Here is a 24,959-nt window from a genome sequence, read left to right as displayed (position 1 = left end):
CATAAATAAGGGGGTTAGGGTGGGACCCTAACAATGCCTCAAGGAGGTTTTCACCCTAAATGCCTACCCCGAGTGCCTCCAAGGGAGGTTTTCACCCAGGGATATTATTCCCTTTTTCTTTTCTCTTCTTTCTAACCCATTGACCGCCTCATGGAGATTTTCAATCAATGAGCCAATCTGAGGAACCTTTGAGGAGGTTTTCACCTTAGATTTTTATTTTTTTCTCTTATTTTTCATTTTTTTCCTTTTTCTCTTTTTTTCTTTTTTTTGCTCTACCCTACCCTACTTGAAAAATAAAATCATTTTCAAGTATAAGAAAACTTCCAATGGAGCCATGTGCATAGCGAGATGATAGACAAATTGATGTGGAGGCTTGAAATGTATGCTTTGACATATATTCGGATTTCAGAGACCAAATGATTTGACTTTGAAGGGATCAAGCATAGTTGAGGAAGAGAGTGATGCTGCACCTTAGTGACCATTTGGAACCATATCTCAATATAGTTGTGATGTCCTTGGCCTTTCTGCTGATCTGGATCATTCTTCATGTCTTCTTCTACCATGACCTTCATATTTCCTCTTTTTGTTGATTCTTCTCTTGAATACATGGAGGATTTGGTGGTAACCATGAGGGAACTTTCTTGATCTCTGACTCTGTTGTCTTCTCTTTATTAAGTGTAGCCCATGGTTCTTTGATCTTCTCTTTTGCATATTCTTCTGCTGGATGTGGTCCTTCAATGATATCAATATAATCTTTGTTTTGCAATACTCTTCCTAAGCTATGGTGAATATCATTGAGAACAAGAGGAGTTGTTTGGAAATTGTTGGAAATAATACTGAGTGGGGCGGGGGTGAATCAGTATCAAATATTCCCTTTTTAAAATTCAGAGGATATACGCTAAAACCCGCGTATATACGCAACTATGTAGAAGGAAACCCGTGTATACAATGGAAACTTATGATTTACTTTATCTTTCAGATGTTGATTATTAATCTGTGTATCTGAGTGAAATAGAAAGTAACCAGACCAGTAAAACAGAACAGAGAACAGTCACACACAAGAACACAAGATATAAGGTGGAAACCCAATGTGGGTGAAAACTACTTGTTGCAATTCGTCTCTATCTTTCTTTAATTAGAAACTTCCTTTTACAATGTACTGGTGCAGTCCTTTACCAGTATGCAAGCTACAACCTGCAGAGAGCTACAACCCTCTCTCGTTTTCCAGCTTCTCCTAGAAGGGAGCTACAACCCCCTTAGCTCTTGTACTAGCCAAGGTACTAGTATGTAGGTGCTGGCCTATTGAAGGCTACAACCTTCTCTTTCTTCCAGGGACCACGTTTCACAAATTTTCAGACTGGATCCATGAACATCAATCAATCATCAAGTATATCTGCATCAAACAATCTCCTTTTCCCCAATTAGCAATAAATCAAGTAAACACTTCTCTGACAGCTGTACCCAGAACACAGTAACAGTAACCACACACCAAATTCTGAACCCAGAATACTGCAGCAATAAACAGAGGCAACTAGATCATAATTTAAAAGAAATACGCTACTTCAACAACCTAAAACCTGCGTGCATACGCTCCTGTGTTTGGACCAACTTGCGTGTACACCGTTTTCATTCACTGAACCAACGTGTATACGCTCTTTCACTTCACTGAACCTGCATACAGATCTATAAAGAATAATTCATTCTTTCAAATATTCAGACATTAATTACCCCAGATTGTCAGATTTATAGATCAAGCATGCACCTAAAAAGATACTACTACTCAAGCTTAAATATTATGACCCATCAATAGAACTTATCCTTCTTTATGCGCTAAGGTTCCTCCTTCATTCAGATCCAGATCTGCACCATAACCCCAATCACAAATATTTCAGATCTAGCACTTATTAGATATTCAATTCATTCAGATTGATTTCCTTGCCAAATGATCTCCTTCCTCTTTTATAGTCTTAGGCCTTTCACAATACCACGGTCCAAAACCATAATAACACAATACCATGAACCCAATACTTGGGGTCAACACTTTTGGATGCAATACCACGAACCAAAACCATAGGATCAAAAACTGTCGGACAAATACCATGAGCCAACCATGAAAGTGCGTGAACTTTTCTCTTCATGAAAGGAACTTTTCTCTGCATGAAAGTGCATGAACTTTTCTCTATATGAAAGAAACTTTTCTCTGCATGAAAGTGCGTGAACTTTTCTCTACATGAAAGAAACTTTTCTCTGCATGAAAGTGCGTGAAATTTTCTTTACATGAAAGAACCTTTTATCTTCATGAAAGTGCGTGAACTTTTCTCTTCATGAAAGGAACTTTTATCTTCATGAAAGTGCGTGAACTTTTCTCTACATGAAATAAACTTTTATCTTCATGAAAGTGCGTGAAATTTGCTGCACTATAATTTATCATCTGAGATGAGAGGGTTGCCATCAAGTACAACATATGTATCATAATGCCAACAATCTCCCCCTTTGGACTTGATGGCAACAACAACCAATCACTCTCCCCCTTTGTCATCAAGGGCAAAGGGCATACCAAGATAATCTCTTTCTTAGATAAACTTTTCGCAGCCCATACTCCCCCTGAGTACCTGCTGAAATTTCTGAATGAGCTCCCCCTTTGTATATGCCAAGGTGCACCACTTTGTCCATGCTTCCTCTGAGTACATGCTGAAGTCTCTACTCTGCTAAAGTGTGCTGTTCATGCTCCTCTTGACTATAAGCAAGGTCATTCAGATCAGCAACCATGATTTCCTTCTGTTCTTTCTCTGCATTTGTTCCACCTGAAACCAACAACAGCTATGAACTAGAACCAAAAGCTTCTAAGATAATGCCAATAATGCATCATTAGAAGTTTATCTGCTCCCCTTGAACTTGTGCCAAAAGGTCTCTGTTAGAACCAATTCAGATTATCTCCACCATAACCAGAGTCTGTCCCCACTGATATCCATCAAGCGTCCATATACGCGACTATATCTGCACAAACCTGCGTATGTACATGGATCCTCCTCAGGAAACTCGCGTACACCCATTTTTCTATGAAATAGACAAGATTTAACAACGAGATGATGCATCAACTACCCCTAGCTTTTGTCTGAGGTATTCAAATGTCTCCCTGGGCAGTGGTTTGGTGAGAATATCAGCAACTTGTTCCTTAGAAGGAACATACTCCAACTTAACCTTTTGTTCCAACACTTGTTCCCGCAGAAAGTGATACTTGATTGGTATGTGCTTGGTTTTTGAATGCATGACTGGGTTCTTAGAAATGCTGATTGCACTTGTATTATCACATAAGATGGAGATAGGTGGTGTACAAGTGATTTGAAAGTCCTGCAAGGTTTGCATCATCCAAAGAAGTTGAGTGCAACAAGATGCAGCAGCCACATATTCCGCTTCAGCTGTAGATAAAGCAATTGAACTCTGTTTCTTGCTGAACCAAGATACCAATCTGGAACCCATAAAGAATGCTCCACCACTTGTGCTCTTTCTGTCATCCACACTTCCAGCCCAATCTGCATCTGTATAATCATGTAGAGTGAGATCTGTATCTCTAGGATACCATAAGCCATAGTTTTGAGTTCCTTCAAGATACTTGAAAATTCTCTTTACTGCCTGAAGATGGGTTTCTTTAGGATTTTCCTGAAATATTCCTACTATTCCTACTGCATGCATGATGTCTGGTCGAGTACCTGTCAAATAAAGAAGACTTCCAATCATGGATCTATAGGTTGGTTGATGCACTGCTGCGGATTCATCATTTGCAGTGAGGCTGCATCCTGTAACCATAGGGGTACATACTGGTTTTGCATCTTCCATGCCATATTTCTTCAAGATCTGCTTGAGATACTTGGTTTGAGATAAAAAGATACCGCCTTCACTTTTTTGGATTTGCAATCCAAGAAAATATGTTAGTTCTCCAAGCAAAGACATTTCAAATTCTTTCTGCATTACCAAGGCAAAGCTTTGACTCATATCTTCTTCATTGCTGCCAAAGATAATATCATCTACATACACAACAAGTACTAGCAATTTGTCATTTTCAATTTTTATATAAAGATTGCTATCTGCTGATCCTTTTGAAAAACCCTGTTGATGAAGATATTTGTCCAAACGGTAGTACCAAGCCCTTGGAGCCTGTTTAAGACCATAGAGACCCTTTTTTAGTCTGCATACAAGATTTGGATCATTCCCAAGGATGAAGCCATCTGGTTTCTCAATGTACACTTCTTCTTCTAAGTTTCCATTCAGAAAGGTTGATTTCATGTCCATTTGAAATACTTTGAACTTCTGAAAGCTTGAGAGAGCAAGGAACATTCGGATGGCCTCAAGTCTAGCAATGGGAGAAAAAGTTTCTTCAAAGTCTATACCTTCTTGTTGAGCATACCCTTTACAAACAAGTCTGGCCTTGTTTCTAATCACTTCCCCATTTTCATTCAACTTGTTTTTAAAGATCCATTTTGTCCCTATGACATTCTTATCTTTTGGTCTAGGAACCAACTCCCAAGTGTTATTCTTTTCAATCTGCTCAAGTTCTTCATCCATTGCCTTGACCCAGAATTCATCTTTGCATGCCTCTTTTACATTTTAAGGTTCAATGGAGGAGAGCAATGCCAAATAGCTTGAGGCTTCTGCAATTGTTCTTCTTGTTTGTACACTTGCCTCTTTCTGCCCCAAAATCTGAGATTCTGGATGATTCTTCTGAACGTACCTGGATGGAGTCTTCTCTTCTATCCTTATTTGTTCCTCTGGTGCCTCTTGAGGTTCTTCTTCATCATCAATCTGATTTGGAGAGTAGTCTTCATCCTCTTCGATATTTTCATAATTTACTTGCCTAGGAATGTATCCTTTTTCATCAACCACTACATCAATGCTGTCAACAATTCTTCCAAGTCTTTTATTGTAACACTTACATGCTTTGCTGTGGGGAGACAAACCAAGGAGAATGCCTTCATCTGCTCTAGGTTCAAGTTTGCCAAGCTATTCATCATTATTCTTAATATAGCATTTGCTTCCAAATTTTTTTTTGAAATGCTTTACCGAAGGAGTCTCACCATACCAGAGCTCGTGAGGAGTTTGAGTGCTGTTCACTCGGACATTTGTTTTGCTGAGAATAACAACTGCAACAAATGCAGCTTCACCCCAGAAGGTTGCGGGAGTTCCAGACTCATCAAGCATAGCACGAGCCATTTGTTAGACCGTTCTGTTCATCCTTTCCACAACTCCATTTTGCTGAGGAATCCCCAGCTCTAGAGAATTCCCTTCTTATTCCATGTTCTTCACAGAAATCGAAAAATTCATTTGAGGTAAACTCCCCACCTCTGTTGGACCTGAGGCACTTGATTTTGTGATCTGATTCGTTTTCAGCCAAGGCTTTGAAGGATTTGAATTTTTCGAATGATTCATCTTTGTGCTTCATAAGTCCTAACCAAACCATCCTGGAGAAGTCGTCAATGAATAATATAAAGTATTCTTCTCCTCGAGGTGACCTTGTCCTAAATGGACCAAATACATCTGTATGGACTAGCTCAAGAGGCTTGCTAGCTGATCCTTCCTTCTCAGGGAAGTTAGTTCTGGTTTGCTTACCAAATTGACATGATTTTCATATTGTGTTGTCTGGAATTTTGATATCTGGAAGACCACGAACTGCCTGGTATTTGCATGGTTTCCTTATTTGTGAAAAGCGTAGATGCCCCAACCTCTGGTGCCATAACCACTGTTCATAATCCTTGCTCAAATAGCATTGTTGTTGTCCTTCTTCAAATATGTATAAATTATTTGGAGTTCTTCTACCTTTGATCACTGTTTTTCCTGTATCAATATCACGAACACTACATCCATTTGATCGAAATATTACCTCAGTTCCTTGATTACACATCTGACTGACACTCAATAGATTATGCTTCAAGCCATCAACAAACAAAACATTTCCAACCTTGACCTTTTCTTTCAACTAAGCATTGCCTCTTCCTTTTATGACTGCAGGGGTATCATTTCCAAAAGAAACTTTCCTTCCCTTTTCTAAAACACTATATGATTCCATTTTTTCTTTATCACCTGTCATATGCTTCGAACATCCACTGTCGATGTACCATACATTTTCGTGTCCTTCTGCATAAAAAGCTATCCCACATCTTTTTGGTTGTGGTTCCTTTATTCTCCATGTTCTGGTGCTTGAGGCTTGTTCCTTTGTCTGCCGAAACCTGCTCCTGCATTCAGAATCTTCATGACTGAAGTTATTACAAATAGAACATTCAATTTCATTTTCAAGGGCCGAAAAGTTGTTATAGGTCCTTTTCATAATCCCAGTCATACTTCTTTGTTTTTGAGCTTCTCTAGTCATGATTGTCTTATAGGCAACACATTGAGCTGCGTTGTGACCAAAGTTATGGCAAGAGAAACATTGGCCATTGAAGAAACTTCTGCGATTATCAAATCTACCAGCAAAATGATTGTAGTTTCTATTGTCATCCATTCTTGAAGCAAATTGAGAAGTTTTTACCTGTGGCTGGTCGTAGCTTTTGTTCACCCTTAAGATGGATTTCCCCTGGTTTACCTGGTAGTCTTTGTTTATTCTTGATGTAATTCATCCCTGTTTTACCTGGTGATCTCCATTGGGCTTTTGCTCATTCCTCCTTGTTGCATCAAGATAACTCTTTGAGGTGGATGCTTGAGATGCTTCTCCATTATACCCCAGACCTGTCTTGATTAGTGGAGAACACTGTACATTGATAATCTCATCTAGAGTTTCAGATCCTTTAACAAATTTAAGATTAAGAGCCTTTGTTTTCTCAATTTTTTTTCTAAGGCCAACAATTTCACATTCTAACTTCTCAAGAATTTTTTTTTTTCATCAAGTTGGAATTGTAGAGTATCAATGATCATATCTTTTTCTTCTAAACATGTTTTGAGTCTAGAAATCTCTTCATAAAAACCATCTACATCTATAGCATCCATGTAATCATCATCTTCAAAAGCCATTAAAAGTTTATAATCACTACCTCGTTCATCTTCGTCACTATTTGATAGGCCATCACTGTCTTCATGAGTTTAGTAACTTTTCTTAGTTGCATTCTGTTTCTTGTTCCATCTAACAGGTTCCTTCGCTTTGTCAATATTATCCTTATGAGTACCCTTGGCAGCATAATGACCGACTCTTCCACAAGCAAAGCATTTGAAAGGTAACTTACCTCGGAATCTTCCAGCACCCCGTTGAAGATTCTTGACAAAATTTGATTCTTCTTCTTCTTCTGACACGTGTCTTGACTCATAGTAGTCTCCTTTGGCTGAAGCCTTGAAAACAGCTTCTCTCTTGTCTGATGGTCCTCCTTTCCTCATTTCATAAGCAGTTAGAATCCTGTGCAGCTGTGACATGGTAAGGTTTCGTATATTCTCTTTTTCTTCTATTGAAAAAACTTTAGATTCAAACCTAGGGGACAAAGATCTTAGAACTTTTTCAACCACAAAAACCTCTTTTATTTCTTCACCCAAGTTTTTCATACAATTAACAATCTCATGTACACGAAGGAAATAGTTAGCCACACTTTCATCATTGTGCATTCTGAGATTTTCATACTGAATTCTGAGGGTTTTAAGTTTTGCTCGTTTTACTTGTTCATCTCCTTCATAGCTTAGAACAATCTTGTCCCATATTTCCTTTGCGGATTTATACTGCATAACCTTGACAAATTTTGATTGAGATAGACATCCTAATAGGGTATTGACTGCCTTTGCATTTGTTTCATATTTCTTCTTCTCAGCCAGATCTGTAGGAGTTGCCGATGGAAAAGTGTACCCTGTATCGATGATATCCCAGACTTCTGTACCGAGATTGAAGATAGGCAGTAACTCTTACCTTCCAATATACGAAGTTTGTCCCATCAAAAATTGGTGGCATGATATATGCTTCTCTCTCGTAGTTGCTAATGATGATGGATCTTCCTCCAAGCAATCAAGCTTCTTCAGAAGGACCTGCTCTGATACCAATTGATGGAAATAATACTGAGGGGGGGGGGGTGAATCAGTGTTATCAAGCCAAATATTCCCTTTTTAAAATTCAGAGGATATACGCTAAAACCCGCGTATATACGCAACTATGTAGAAGGAAACCCGCATATACAATGCAAACTTATGATTTACTTTATCTTTCAGATGTTGATTATTAATCTGTGTATCTGAGTGAAATAGACAGTAACCAGACCAGTAAAATAGAACAGAAGATAGTCACACACAATAACACAAGATATAAGGTGGAAACCCAATGTGGGTGAAAACCACCTGTTGCAATTCGTCTCTATCTTTCTTTAATTAGAAACTTCCTTTTACAATGTACTGGTGCAGTCCTTTACCAGTACGCAGGCTACAACCTATAGAGAGCTACAACCCTCTCTCATTTTCCAGCTTCACCTGGAAGGGAGCTACAACCCCCTTAGCTCTTGTACTAGCCAAGATACTAGTACGTAGGTGTTCGCCTACTGAAGGCTACAACCTTCTCTTTCTTCTAGGGACCACATTTCATAAATTTTCAGACTGGATCCATGAACATCAATCAATCATCGAGTATATCTGCATAAAACAATCTCCTTTTCCCCAATTAGCACTAAATCAAGTAAACACTTCTCTGACAGCTGTACCCAGAACACAGTAACAATAACCACACACCAAATTCTGAACCCAGAATACTGCAGCAATAAACAGAGGTAGCTAGATCATAATTTAAAAGATATACGCTACTTCAACAACCTGAAACCTGCATGCATACGCTCTTGTGTTTGGACCAACCTACGTATACACCGTTTTCATTCACTGAACCAACGTGTATACGCTCTTTCACTTCACTGAACCTACATACAGATCTATAAAGAATAATTCATTCTTTCAAATATTCAGACACTAATTACCCCAGATTGTCAGATTTATAGGTCAAGCATGTGCCTCATATAACAGTTCAAAATCATACAAAGATACTATTACTCAAGCTTAAAGATTATGACCCATCAATAGAACTTATCCTTCTTTATGCGCTAAGGTTCCTCCTTCATTCAGATCCAGATCTGCACCATAATCCCAATCACAAATATTTCAGATCTAGCACTTATTAGATATTCAATTCATTCAGATTGATTTCCTTTCCAAATGATCTCCTTCCTCTTTTATAGTCTTAGGCCTTTCACAATACCATGGTCCAAAACCATAGGATCAAAAACTGTCAAACAAATACCATGAGCCAACCATGAAAGTGCGTGAACTTTTCTCTTCATGAAAGGAAATTTTCTCTGCATTAAAGTGCGTGAACTTTTCTCTACATGAAAGAAACTTTTCTCTGCATGAAAGTTCGTGAACTTTTCTTTACATGAAAGAACCTTTTATCTTCATGAAAGTGCGTGAACTTTTCTCTTCATGAAAGGAACTTTTATCTTCATGAAAGTGCGTGAACTTTTCTCTACATGAAAAAAACTTTTATCTTCATGAAAGTGCGTGAACTTTTCTGCACTATAATTTATCATCTGAGATGAGTAGGTTGCCATCAAGTACAACATATGTATCATAATGCCAACAGAAATGTTGTGCCTCAGCATTGTAAGTGGGTTGAGCTACTCCAATGTGTGGGTTTGAAAATGGTTGTACAGGTAGTTGAGTGGGAGTGTATATTTGAGATGGATAAGGATGGGGTTATGGTTGGGCAGGTGGTTCCCCACTATATACTTGCTAAGCCTGCCTGTTGTTCGGGTTCTGGTTTAGTTGAGCAGGTATTTGGGGTTGCCTTGGTGGTGCAGGAGGCAATGGTTGTGGTTGAGCAGGTGGTGGAGGAAAAAGAGTGGGAGGAGAGTTGTACTGGGGCCTCCACCCCTGATGAGGTGCATTCCATTGAGGCCGTGGTTGAGCACAGAGGTGAAATGAATGAGCAGCTGGTTGGGCATGATATAGAGATGTGAAGGACCAAGGAGGAGGCATGGACCAGGAAGGATGAGCAGGGGGGCCCAAAGAAGGTATGGATGTGACTTGGTTGGGGTTGTAGTATGCCTGAGATGTCCCTTGCATCCCCTGCTGGTATGGTCTAGGTCCATGCGGCCTCTTTTGGTTTATGTAATAGATCTGTTCAGTGACTACTTCAACCCCTTGGTATACAGCTTTAAGTCCGGGCAAGGACGGGCACTTGTCTGTGGAATGATTTTCTTCACAGATTGAACAAACCTCTATAGATTTCAATGGGCATTCATTCCTAGGATGCCTCCTGGTGCATCTAGGGAAAAAAATGGCCAAATCCCTCTCTACTTCCTCTTGTTTTCTTTTGTTATGCATTGCGAGGGTCTGCCTCATCTAGCACTTGAAATATTCCAGCAGATTTTCAAATTCACCTTTAAGGGATGAGTTGGAAGAAAAGGTACTGCTCCGAACATTTTTGTTTTCAGCCATTGGCTCTAGAGGAATGTTTTCTTCTTCTTCTTCCCCTATAGGTTCTTCAAATATTTCTAGTTGTTACCTAAGGGTGTTTCTTGATTGCAGCCACCGAAGAAGAGAGAAGGTTGGCTATGTGAAGCAGTGGAGGTGTTGGGAAAACATTTTTCTGGATTATCTCTACTCCTCTGAGGCATGAAAGGAAAACTTTTTGGTTGGTTTTTGTTTTTGTTTTTCTGCTTGTACCTGCAAAATTGAAATTGATTGAACAAACAAATTTCAACTACTGAAATGAACTTGCTGAAATGAAATGGCAGAACTGAAATGAAAGCAAGGAAATGACTAATCTACTTGTGCTGGAATGGAAATTGCAGAATTGAAATGAAAGCGACGAAATGACTAATCTATTTTGCTGAAATGGAAATTGCAGAATTGAAATGAAAGCAGGAAATGACTAATCTATTTTGCTGAAATGGAAATTATAGAATTGAAATGAAAGCAGGAGATGACGAATCTATTTTACTGAAAAGGAAATTTTGGAATTGAAATGAAAGTAGGAAAATTCCTAATCTACTTTTGTAGAATTGAATTGAAACAACTACTCTACTTTTGCTGAAATAAACTACTTAGCAGAATGTTGCAGTAGAAAATAGAAGAAAGTAGTAATCACAAAATACTCTGTCGCTTCCCCGGAAATGACACCAAAAATATGGTGGGCTCCAGTATTGCAACAATAATGCTGCAACTCCTGGGGCTTCCTTCTTTACTTTTATCAACCCGGTAGTTCGTAACAAACTTGAAAGCAACGGTGCTGTATGCACAAGTACTATCTCTTACTGCAGGTTGTCACTTGGTCAACTGGCGCAAGTTCACTAGGAGCTTAAGCCAACTTCTATGAGTACTTAGGAGAAGCTTTTAACTGTGATGGAAGAAAGCTAACTCTATAGAGGCTATCCTATTTGCAGAAAGAGAATGAAAGTTGAAATGAACCGCAAACCCTAGCTTACCTACTAACCTTACTTTTGCAAGAAAAGAGATGGAAACTAATGAAATGAGTGCCATTGACTACTGAAAAGGTAAATTGCATTTATTCATGCTACTTCCCAAAATAAATGAGAAGAAATCATCTTTTTGTACTTTTGAGTGTCATTATGTGAAATTATTATGCTTGTGATTTATCTGGTTATGACTGTGCAGAGGTTTGGTGGCGAAGGAAGATGGAGTTTGCTTTTGCAGAGGGTGAGGAAGGTGTGGAGAGGTCATCAGAAACCCCTAGTACCCTTTTGAAGACTTCCATTGTGATTAGACTTCTAAAAATCACTCACAGGAAATTCTACAGAAGGCTGCAGGGGATCTACAGGAGATTCTACACGAGGATCTACAGGAGGAGGCTGAAAGCTGCTTTTGGAGTTTTGAAGGTGGAAAAATGATGGGAAAGGGGAATTGAAGGCTAGATGAAGGTGTCTATAACTTGTCAAGGAAGATCAGGGATGAACGTGATGGTTGGATTTGTTCAAATGGTAAGAACGTAGCTTTATGGAAAGAAATGCAAAAATTAGGGCAGATTGGCGAAATGCTGTGAATGAGTTGGCAAATATATGAGAAGTGAACTGGTGCTAACTTTTTTATGGAGGGATGGTGAGCTAAGATGTCCTACAATAGATCTGCACACTTACTTATCAAAACTAACCAAAGAAAGAACTAAAAACAGAATTTTGTCTAGCTTGACCTAATTTTTGACCTACGGATAAGAAAATGTTGAACAGTACCTTATGAACAAAAAAGCATGCGAGAGAACTATGGAAAAAGAACAGAAAATGATCTAAGCAAGTGAATCTAAACCAATGTCAACTTTTCCAAATCAAAGTATCACACTAGCAGTTGCATGGAAGAGAAAAAACTGTGTTTTTGGTGGCAGCAGTAGTGCCTTGACCTCAAATCATAGTCCTAAGAAGGGAGAAAGGAGATCAGGGCCTGCTGTGGCCTTTTTGAATCTTATTTTGTCACTGCAGTAACCTACTTGATCACCTGAAACAACAACAACTATATTAATCATCAAAAGCAACCTAATCTAGCAAAGTAAAATGAATCTATGCAACAGAAATTAATTGATAAACTGAAGCAAAAACTTATAAGTACACAGTAGGAAGTGTTGGGAAACTTGGGTTGGGCCCTAACCCAAGAGCTTCAGCCCTATAAAAGAGATCAGTGCTAGCTCAAAAACTGCTTCATCTTCATTATCAAAAATAGCAATTACATTACATAAACTGTTCTAAAAAAGAACTCGAAAATGAGCTGAACACAATGCTGCACAAAAGCACGAAAATCAACTAATAACTGGCTAAAATCAAACTAAAAAAACTGAGCACCTAAGCCCTACTATTTATACAACTTGAGCCTCCAATAGCTCTCCTAAAATCAAGAATCTTGGCTTCCCAAAATTGCAAATAAACAACAGTCATTCTTTACTTGCTTGGCTGCCTCTTAGATGCACTAATATGGTTGCTTGTGCTTCGAGTTTCTAATGGAGAATTCGAGGTAAGGGTTCATAAATGAAGAGGAAACCCTCCTACAAATCCTCTCCCTTTCTCTTCCTCAAATTTGGCTGCCAAATGCTCATTAAGCCTTTGATTTTGTCTCAAAATTGACCAAAAATCTGCATAAAGGACACATTAGACTTTTTGGCATAATTCCTAACCCAATTTACTCTATTAGCATAAATATAATAAAAAACATGCAATAAAATAACGAGAATGGTGGATTAAGTTGAGTTAGGAGGCTAAATGAGCCCATATAATTACCCATTTTCGGGGCTCATCACGCCGACCATTGCAGCTCAGTGCCTAGGGCGAGTTGAGTCTGTAATCATCTGGAATTATCAATAAAGAGAAGTATTCTATAATTTTTGCATCTTTATTTCCTACTTATGCATCTATTATATTGGGTATGAATTTCACTTCTTATGCTTATATGATGTGTGAATGTGTATAACTATATTGGTTAAGTGAACGCAAGTAAGAACATCTGTTTACGTGAAGCTAACTAAGATCTGTTAATACGATAAATAAGATACTTAGCTTAGTTTGGGAGATATCGCAGTTCACTGCCCTAGCAATGCGAAAGCATATCAGCCCCTAGTTAGGGCTGCGCTGTTGTAGGAAAAGTATCCGACTCGGATGACCCTATCCCACTCTAAGGGTGATAGTACCTTAGCAACAACTGTAAAACAAACTACTTAAGGTTTACTTCTTTATGAAAGCAAAAGAGAATGGAGAAATGCACTAACCGTTGCCTTGCGCTTAATGTCGAATCCAAACTCTTCTCTTTGGCTGCTTGCTCCCAGCTCCTTGCTCTTTTGCTGGCCCAGCTACAATGAGATCCTGCAAAATAACAAAGAAGGAAACTACAAGAAGCATGCAATCATAACTGGTTCAAGGATTAGTGTAAACCAAACATGCAATTATCACAATATATTATTGAAACAAGAGCACATAGAAGAACCTCAATAGCTTTTATTAATGAAGAAGTAAAGGTTCTGAGAGTATTACAACCATTGAAGGCTCCAATCCAGCAACACCTCCCAGCAGAAAGAATTTCTCCTCTTCACCCCTCTCAAACAATCACCCAATAGCTCTATAGTGAAACCAACAGCATATCATTACTTTGCACAAAATTCCAGCCTCCTGAGCTCATAGGAGAGAGCTCAATATATAGATGAATTGAGAAAGGATGAGTCAGCTTGCAACTGATGTGTAGCTGCCTTGTGTCCTCTCTCTCTTCAGTTAATCTTTAGTTGATCTTCAGTTCTTGAGTCCACTTGGAGAACCTTGCTTCCACTTGGAGAAACAGAGCCTCTGACTAATCACAAGGCGAAATACCTGATCCAAGTGTCATTTTTGGAAGATTCCAGAGCAATGACTCAGTGTGCCACTTGTCCCATCTTGCTCAGTGCAGGTGGCCTTTGTCCCACTTGCTTTGCAACACAGGTACACCATGGAGCAACTGAGTTTCAGCGCAGAAACCTAGTGGAGCACCTGCTTTGATTTCAGGATTGCTTGTTTTTGAGTATTTTCAGGTGGAGAACTGATCTGAGAGCTGTTGGTTTGCTGACCTTGTTCCTCTAGGGGTAGGAACATCATGTTTAGGGAACTTTGGATCCCTTGAATTATTGACAATTCATGCTTGTTGCTGTAAGGCACAAAATTGTCTATAACAGATGCCCCCTAAAGTATGAGGTCGTTTATCGGGTGAAATGCTTTATTGAGAGGATCCGAAGTTCATTCAATCTGCTGAGAAGTGTCCTGTAATAAGATACAATACAATACATTATTTTTCATACATTTTCATGATCTAGCTGAGGCGGGCATTCCCATGCTCAGCTTTATAAATACATTTTGGTACATAGAACAGACGATCGTCTGATTGTAGACTGATAATCCTCTGCTGAAATTATCATCCTTTGAGAAGGATGATCATCTGCTGTAATGATGTACATATTAAATGTCTTTATGTCCTGAATATATATCGCAGCCCGGATGGATGAAACTAGATCCGGGGTCTTCAATCTCTTCCGATCTTCACTCGATGTACAAGTCGATCCATGTGAGAATTTTTGAAGTCGAACATGGAAAGACATCGCTTGATTACCGGCCAATGATGTAAACCGTTAACAAGCGCGAGAGGAATCACCGATAAGGATGATGACCCTCAAGGTACGGCAGTACAATTCACATGGTGGGAATAAAGGACTTGGCATCGACCACCATGCAAAATCTTCTGGTCGAAGGTCATTGATGTATACCTGTCGCCGGAAGTGAGAAACTTGCCATTGAGGCATGCAAGCTTCAAAGTACTGAAGGGGTTGTTCCTAAATCAACTCCTTGGATAATGAGCTGATGTCGACAAGGAGCGATCCGTCAAAGGAGGGCCTTAATGAATCCCACATCAGTGACACGGAACGGAGCTAGTGATTGTGATGAGGTGAAAACAAACTGTGATGTATGATTCAGGGTGGCGGTCATGAGGTGGATGAAGGATAATGTATGGCAGTGGATGGGACGCGGTTGACTCTTTGCAGAACCACATCTCTTGAACATATAACGACACTGATGTGATGGATTGGTAGCATTACCCCAATTGTGGATGGTGTGGCGAGGACCATGGTTATGAGACCGGTGAATGAAACAACCCAACCCGATGTGATACGGAGGACAAAGTGTCATGTTCAAGAGCGACTTGCTACCATTAATGCTGTGAGGTTCTCCCAATTTTTCCCCAGTCATTGCTGACCAGTACCTCTTTATTTTTGTCAAGCTTGAGGAGGATAAAATATGCTTGTTCTATAACCTGCCCTTCGCGCAAGCCCATCGCTATGTTTTAACGAGCCTAGCGATAGGGAAACTCGTTCTCGTCTAAAGACAAGTTTGTCGCTATTTAATCATTTTAACGAGTCTAACGACAAGGAAAACTCGGTCCTTTTCATTTTTAGAGAGTCTGAAAAGGTACGGAAAGTTAACTCCAAAATTCCTTTTTCGTCTTCTAATCCCTTAAGTCCGAAAAAGTATAAAACCATACAGAAGGGATGAATTTTCGATTTCTTTAACGAGCCGAACAAAACAAGCGCTCGATCTTTTTGTGCAATAATCCCTCAGGTCCAAAAAGATTAAAATCTAGAGGAGGGATAGCTCTTCCGGTCCTTTTAACGAGCTGGAAGGCCAAAACTCGGCAAACTTTTCATATTTTACGAGTCAGTGAAAAGAGCTCAAAGAGGACTCGTCTTTTGAGGAACGAGTGATAAACGGGATAGCAGCAGATTCCAGGTACAGGTTGGAATTTTCCAATCACGGCAGTGTCACAAGGATGGCTAAGTGAAATCACTCTTCGCAGCTGTTCCTCAAAATGGGTAAACACACATATGGAGATGGACGATTGGCCAAAAATGAACGGATGGAGGTGATGGCATATAAACACGACCAAGGGCTTTTAATATGGCTTTCAAAGGTTACTTTTCTTAATGGTTATTTACCGGTTCATTTTTTCTGAGTGAGCTTGAACTGCTAGGGAAAGATTGCTCACAATTTATGTTTATTTTTTAACGAGCATGAACTCTGCTAAAACTGCTCAATTCTTGCGTTTATTTTTTAACGAGCATGAACATTGCTAAAACTGCTCAATTCTTGCGTTTATTTTTTAACGAGCATGAACATTGCTAAAACTGCTCAATTTATACCAGTCTTAATACAAGGAATGCTTTAGGTGAGGTAATCTTATTTAAGGAGCGATACCTCACTAATTACTCCAATTTGGCAGGTTTTAACTTTTGCCTTTCATCCTTTCTTTATGCAAGCTGGAAACGGCTAATCCTACGAGTTTAACGGGTTAGACCTACGGGTTTAAAGGGAGGACCTAAAAATTTAAAAAATAAATAGTCGTCCCGCGCTTGCACTCCAAAAGGTTTGCATGCCCCCAGGTATAAAGTATAATTTCGAGATTCTGTCCTCTTACTTATTATCCGAAAAATGGTTTTGTTTGCTGCCGCAAACTAAACTCTCTTTTCGGCGATGTCTATCATTAGGTTTCTAAGGATGGTGACTACTTGTTGCAGCAATTTCCTCTCTTTCTTTGAAGACTGCCCCTACTCTCTTTCAAAACATATTGTTTTAATGGGTGAGGCTTGACATTCAAAGATGGTGCCTACTTGCTGCCACAAATAGATCTCCTCCTTAGGAGAGCCTACTTTTTTAGACAAAGGGAGCGATTCTTCCGCTTCACATAACTTTGACAAAAGAATTTTATTCTAGAACAACCCTCTCTTCCTTTTTCGGACGGGGTACGGACTAGTCCATTCTTCTGCGGAAATTAACTTTATACCCAAGGTTTCCTCTGCCCAAGGCAGGCCAGGGTGCATGCCCCCTGGGTCCCAGTTCTTTCTTTCCGAATTACTCGCATTCATCGGGAAGTAGAACCGGGGGTGGTGGCATTCCTTGAGTGAATAAACCGTTAAGGGATGGTATTTGACTATTTGCGATGCGTGATCCTGGAAATGAAAGTTGGTCTACGAGCTTGACCATTCTTCCTTCGTGCGGAAAACACATAACTCTGAAGAGGGAGGACACTATCGCCTCCATGCAATATATATAGTCTCGTCCAAGGAGTAAGTTATAAACCAAGGGTCCCTGGACGACCATGATGTTCATATGAACTGTCTTCCCTTTCAATGTAATTGGAACATTGGGGAGAATCCCTAACGGGTGACTGGTTCCTTTATCAAAACCTGATAGATTTCTCATCTCAGGTAAAAGCGCCGGGCAACCCAGTGCTTTCCAAGCAATAGAGGAAAGGATACTCACAGATGCCCCTTCATCAATGATAGTTCCAACCATCACCATTCTGTAGATTTGGACTATGATTCTGAATGGGATACTGGCTGGTAACCGGGGTCTGCCTAGTTGATTCCAATCAAAGGATACGACTAGGTTGCTTGGTGGTGGGACCGAATATACGGCCGGATACGACCCTGATGATGTTCCTTCCTGCGATAAAGGAATGGGCGCATTGCCCTGATGCTCATCAGAGTCTGTGTTGATGAAAAGAATATGGACGGTGTCATCCTTATCCTCTTCAGTGAGGGTGTCATTTGAAGATGGGTCTTCAATAACGGAGTCATTGGAGGATGAAACCTCTGAAGGAAGAACCGGGTCAACTGCCGTTTCGACCTTTAGACTTTCATCTGGTCTGGATTCAGTAGGTTCATTCTCAATGACCGACACTTCAGCTGACCACTTGAGCGGGTCAGCTGGATTTTCAACTATCGAGGGATTAGGCGCGAGTTTTTGGTATCCAGGAGGAAGTCGTAACGGTGAAACCGGACGATCTTCCAAAACTCTCTTTGCCTCATCTAAGAATGGACATCGGTGGATGGCATGATCGCCTTCACACAACATACAGGGTGATCTTGGTCTCCCTCTTCGTCCTTCACTCTCGCTAGTTGACGGACTGCAATCAACATGACTACCAGAGGTTGATGCTACCGGATTGTGCAACCTTGGGGACCAGTCCCTTAGTATCCGGGGAATACAAGGACAATCACGATGGAAGTGGGCCCCTTTGCAAATGACACATGGCGATTTAGGCCCGATCGGTGCAGTGTGTGGGTTTTTGTCAGCTGTCTTTTGCTTGCCCCCAGTCGCCTTCGCCATAGGCCCCTTCTGCTTCTTTTCTCTCTTCTTCTTTTCCTTCTTCTCCATGGGAGGCTGACTTTTGCCGGCTCTACCTTGCGGAGATGAAGGATCAGAGGGAGAATTATAAGAGGTGGAAGGCTGGTGGGTAGCTCTAGACTGTTCTGACTGTTGATTCGACTGCTCAGGATTAGTGGCGATCTGGACTACATTAGTTGAAAAGAGCCATACAGGTAGGCCAATTGTCAATCCTGGAAGTGACATTGTGGCCATATGAGGTGCACCAACATCTCCCCAAGAGGAGAAGGGATTTGGACTTCCGCCAAGGTTACCTCCTTGGTTGGTGGGCTCCATACTTTTCAATTGAAAGATCAACGTGGGAATAACAGGTGATTATGTTCCGTTTAAAATAAATTTTATTAACGATGCTTTTAGACACAAACTTGCTTTTTCATGTTTTAAGAGTCAAGAAAAAGCTAAAGATGACTCTAGTCGCCTTCGATGTTTTAACGAGCCCGAAGTGACAAATGCTCGGATGGACTTTTTCAGTTATAGAGTTTGAAAAAGGCCAAAAGAAACTTCTCTGGAGTTCTAGGCAGAGGGTGTGCCAAACTTTTCGCGAAACCACAGAATACGTTTTACGGTACGGGTGGTCGATCTTCGTGAATGCTGTGTTCACTGCATCGCGATCAGTAGGGCGGCCGACACGGCTTCCTACGGATAAAGGATAATTGCCTATAGGGGTCTCCCAATATATACGCGACGGTACGTGGGAGCACAAGTCCGTATTAGTGCCACCGACTCTCAGGAGGAATCACCCACCTTCGTAGAGATCGACAGTCACTATGCTTAACGACGCCGGAACACGTCTCTACCTAGACCTCTATGTGTTTGCGTTATGTTACAAAGCGTTGTTATGTAAATTGGATTTATTTTAATGTTGATCTTGCTTAGCAGTTTGCCTTTAAGGATCACCACGAGATGTATATAACAAATTCTTGAATGCAGTCTAAGATGAGAAGCAAACTTTTCAATCTTTCAACTTTGAAAACCTTAACTACTGAGGGAAGAGAAAGGCAAATCTTTTCTCACAGATCATAGAGCACACACTAAATGCAAATTTTTTCTAAATCGTCAAGCAAACAGTCAAATGCAAAATGCACAATGCATGTATTTTCTTTTCCCTTTCTTAATGTGGATGGGTTACAAAAAGAAAGTCGTTATATAACTTTGATTTCGATTTAAAGCGAAAGTAAACAAGCTTGTCCAAAATCAAAAGACACCTTAAGATTTACTTGCTTAATCACTGGAAATGCATGAAATCAAACCATAATGACGAAAGTAAAATGACTAATCAGCTATGGACAGCAAACAAGCTAACTCTTTAGACCAGCAAAATGCCTAACACAGGTTCAGATCTAAGAGGCCAAAAGCAAGACTAGTTTACTCTTCGTTATGGGAAATTGTAAATGAGTAAGAAATACAAAGAACAAGTACAATTTCATTATATAACAGAGGTAGAATGATGGCAAGTAATATTGGTTTCAGAACAGGTGCAAGACTGGTAACTGGCAGCCACATCAATAGTGAAAACAGGCAAGAGAAAGTGAGGAAACCCCAAATGCACTAGGCAAATTTGGGCCAACGCAGGTGCTGCACAGCCAATCTAGCTCTCAGCGCAGGTAGCCCCTTCGGGACCTACGTTGCAAAGCAGGTAGCCTGTGTACTACCTGCTTTGGAAAACGAGAATTGCGTTTTCACAGTTTCCGGGTCATAATTTTCTCAAAAATGCACAGTTTTTGCTCAAATCAGAAACAATCAGTCAAGCACACTCAAAGGGATGATTAGGAAGGTGAAAAGCTATCACTAAGAGCTTACAAGGATCCTTGTAGATCAGCTCTTCAAATCATGAACTTGCTCAGAAATGAGCTAGAGTAGCTGCCCTCTACTTCGCTTTTGATATAGTCAAAAGCTTTTCGATTTGGTACTCTTTTGTTCAGGAAATGAATAGCAAAATACTACAAACACAATCAAATGGATACGATCCCCAGTGGAGTCGCCAGTTTGTTGTAGGGAAAAGTATCCGACTCGGATGACCCTATCCCACTCTAAGGGTGATAGTACCTTAGCAACAACTGTAAAACAAACTACTTAAGGTTTACTTCTTTATGAAAGCAAAAGAGAATGGAGAAATGCACTAACCGTTGCCTTGCGCTTAATGTCGAATCCAAACTCTTCTCTTTGGCTGCTTGCTCCCAGCTCCTTGCTCTTTTGCTGGCCCAGCTACAATGAGATCCTGCAAAATAACAAAGAAGGAAACTACAAGAAGCATGCAATCATAACTGGTTCAAGGATTAGTGTAAACCAAACATGCAATTATCACAATATATTATTGAACCAAGAGCACATAGAAGAACCTCAATAGCTTTTATTAATGAAGAAGTAAAGGTTCTGAGAGTATTACAACCATTGAAGGCTCCAATCCAGCAACACCTCCCAGCAGAAAGAATTTCTCCTCTTCACCCCTCTCAAACAATCACCCAATAGCTCTATAGTGAAACCAACAGCATATCATTACTTTGCACAAAATTCCAGCCTCCTGAGCTCACAGGAGAGAGCTCAATATATAGATGAATTGAGAAAGGATGAGTCAGCTTGCAACTGATGTGTAGCTGCCTTGTGTCCTCTCTCTCTTCAGTTAATCTTTAGTTGATCTTCAGTTCTTGAGTCCACTTGGAGAACCTTGCTTCCACTTGGAGAAACAGAGCCTCTGACTCATCACAAGGCGAAATACCTGATCCAAGTGTCATTTTTGGAAGATTCCAGAGCAATGACTCAGTGTGCCACTTGTCCCATCTCGCTCAGCGCAGGTGGCCTTTGTCCCACTTGCTTTGCAACGCAGGTACACCATGGAGCAACTGAGTTTCAGCGCAGAAACCTAGTGGAGCACCTGCTTTGATTTCAGGATTGCTTGTTTTTGAGTATTTTCAGGTGGAGAACTGATCTGAGAGCTGTTGGTTTGCTGACCTTGTTCCTCTAGGGGTAGGAACATCATGTTTAGGGAACTTTGGATCCCTTGAATTATTGACAATTCATGCTTGTTGCTGTAAGGCACAAAATTGTCTATAACATGCGCGGAAGCCGATTGTAACATTTCATGAAGGTACTGAAGGGTAGAGTAGAGGGATAAGCAACTTGCGTGAAGGCAAGTATAGTTGGAATAAACTGACATCACAACCATCTCAAGGGTGAGGAAACTTGGTTCCAGCATCCCCCCATACTGCTTTGGGTGAGACTTCAGTGTACACTCCGCGGGGTTGATATTGAAAGGGCCAGTAGTGTAGGTATTTGTTTGGCTAACTAATGCTGAACCTAGGTCAGGCCCCCACATGCCAACAAATGGTTCTGTTGGCAAGACTGGAATCTGCATAGAGATGTGTGATGTCATATCACTCGAATCCAACTAAGAAAGAAATCAAATGTTGGTTGGATAGAGGAATTCATGAGTTCCTGGCGTAGGAGAATAGAAACCTGCGACTGTTAAAAGAATAGTGGTTGGATCAATACCTGTATATGGAGATCCACGAAATATTTTTTGTCTCTTTCCTTACTGAGCTATACAAGTGGATCACGAAGCTAGCAGACAACCAAGGAAGGTGAAAACTTGACAGTCCTATTGTGTGGACCCCAGAACTAGTGCGAATGTTTGAAGCATCGAAGGATAAGATCACACACGCCGTTGATCATTGGCTCGATCACATTATAGGAGGATTTTTTACTGAGTTCGCGATTGACACCTTAGTCAGCTATAGCGAGGCGGAAAAATGCTTTTTAAAAGGACCGTGAAGTAACTACATAAAATCTTTGAATACTTGGATTAAAATTTTGTTGTGCGAAAAATGGGTTATGCAGTTACCTTGATGTTTGGGACTATGCGAAGTGGAAAAAGTTATGGAAATGAGGGAAATAAGGGTTCGTAGTATAGCCGCTTGATTTCACCACTGCGAAGGGACAAAGAAGGGATGGCAAAGGTCTCTCCGCAAAGTGCTATTCAATTGATAAGACAGGGATTTCCGCGAATACCACCTCTTCCCACACCACCTCCATCTTCACTGCCATCACCTCCAACTTCACCTGTACCACCTCTGCCACCACTGCAATTTATTATGGCAAACATAGTGAAGTTGCCTTTATTCAAACACTTTGGAAATGAGGACCCAGACCAATTCTGGTTCGTTGTGAGGGGTGTATCGGAAGCTCAAGGTGTTACAAATGATAACATAAAGAAGCAAACATTGGTTAGTGTTGTGCAAGATCGCGTGCTAACCTGGTATATTAAGTACTCCAGTGATAACCAGAATGCTAGAGTAGTGGACATCCAAGCATCACTGAATAGGGAATTTCACAAGCCTATAAATCAGAAGCACAATCAATTGTGGGATTCAAAGAGATCATGATGCTACCAGGCGAGACACCTTGGGAACTAGATTAGAGGCTGAATTGTACGATCCGTGAAGCCAACATAAATTTGACAGATGGACAACATCGTGCGTGGTTTGTGGCTTCGCTACTACCACACCTAAGAAGTGCGTTGTCACAGCAAAAGATAACAACTCAGGCAAAGGCCTTGGAGATTGCCATGAGACTACATGAGACTCCCATGCAAGATCCTAATCTAGGAGTTTAGCAGATCCATGCACAACTAAAGAATCTGTGCCTTGAGATGCAAAGCTTGAAGCAGGATAGGATGGTTCGGCTAGAGGTATGTGAAGAAATATGGTGCATGAAATGCAAGAGTGAGGGTCATGACAAAGACCACTGCCTGGTCTTTACAAATTTCCTTGTAGGGGGAGGACCGATGCCTTTAAGGCTGGAAGCTCAAGCATGACCTAGCGCAACGCTTGCTTTGTGGTGCGCTATATGTCAAATATCTGGAAAACATGCCACGAATAATTGCCACTTGTTACAAAAGTATACCCAAACTCTGTAACAGTTGTTTTGCAACTTTTGTAGATCAGTGGGACATGATGAGCGTACTTGCAGGAGCTATGAATTGATGGTGGATAGAATGTTTGCCTATAGAGTTTAGCCCAAAATGTGGCCCTTTGACCAGAATGCAAGGATGGCACGAATTCCTAATTCCAGGATCAATCTACCTCTATTTGTAATAGAGAAAATAGAACGAACATCGGTTCGTGGTATGGGAAAGTAAAGACTATTTTAAGATTTTAGGGGCGCGGACGACGTCGAGGCAGAGGAGGACCTGGTAGAGGTCAAGGAAAGTTGATTTGCTACGATTGCGGAGGGCCAAAACACTATGCCCGCGATTTGCACTAATCCAACGTGCTCGTCGTGCAAGTATTGCACGCTGTTTGATCATGAGACAGAAGATTGTCCTACGCTGATAGCTAGGATACGAGACAAAGGAGCGCTAATGCCTCCCCCGACTCAAAACCTGCAGAGGATGAGGTCTAAGCCGTGTGAGGAATATCTAAACACAAATATAATGCTCTTAAGTGGAATAGCGACGGGAGATGATAAGGGGAAACAACCGGAAGATAGTACCTAGGTTCACAAAGCCCCGACAAAAGAGGTTGAGTTTGACTTGGAGCGTGATCGGGAAACCTTCATGGAAGCTAATAAGAGCTTCACTGAGGCCTCCACTTCAGGAAGCAAGGATAAACCAAAGCCAGAGATGGACTGCTCTATGCTGAAAACTTTCCGTGAAACTTGTATGAAGTTACTACATGACAGTAGGGCTGTGAAAGGGTTACAGGAACTCATCAACAGATGTGCTGGGACCATTCCAGGTGAGCCGCGTGTATTCCGCAATATCAGAAAGTATCAAACAAGGACGGGATGTGAAATGAGACTCACCATGCAGATCAAAGGATACGAGATGGATCAATTCATTCTGGATTTGGGATCAGATGCGAATGTTTTACCGAAATAGACATGGGAGTGAATGGGGAGACCTACACTGCAATGGTCTTTGATTTAGTTGAGGATGGAAAATCAGCATAAAATCATACCCATGGGGCGTTTGCAGGGAGTAACTGTGGGTAATGAGGGAGTGAGCACGTTGGCAGATTTTGAAGTAATAGAGATTGTTGATGACAACAATCCCTACCCTGTGCTCCTGGGAATTGACTAGTCTACTCATATGAATGGGGTAATCGATATGAAGAAATTGAAGATGATCTTTGAGAAGAAATCACTGCATGTAATAATACCCTTGGATCCTGCTGAGGGATCGTGCTATACGGAACTAGTTCGCGAATATGAAAGTGATGATGATCTAGACTACATCTATAAGATAACAGTGTGAGACCAAGACTGGGTGAATCCCACCGCGGATGGGTAGAT

Source organism: Pinus tabuliformis, chromosome 5_1, assembly GCF_031772625.1.
Source record: "Pinus tabuliformis cultivar Carrire ecotype Pingquan chromosome 5_1, CPIR1, whole genome shotgun sequence".
Lineage (NCBI taxonomy): Eukaryota > Viridiplantae > Streptophyta > Pinopsida > Pinales > Pinaceae > Pinus > Pinus tabuliformis.
Note: the sequence above shows the minus strand (reverse complement) of the source record.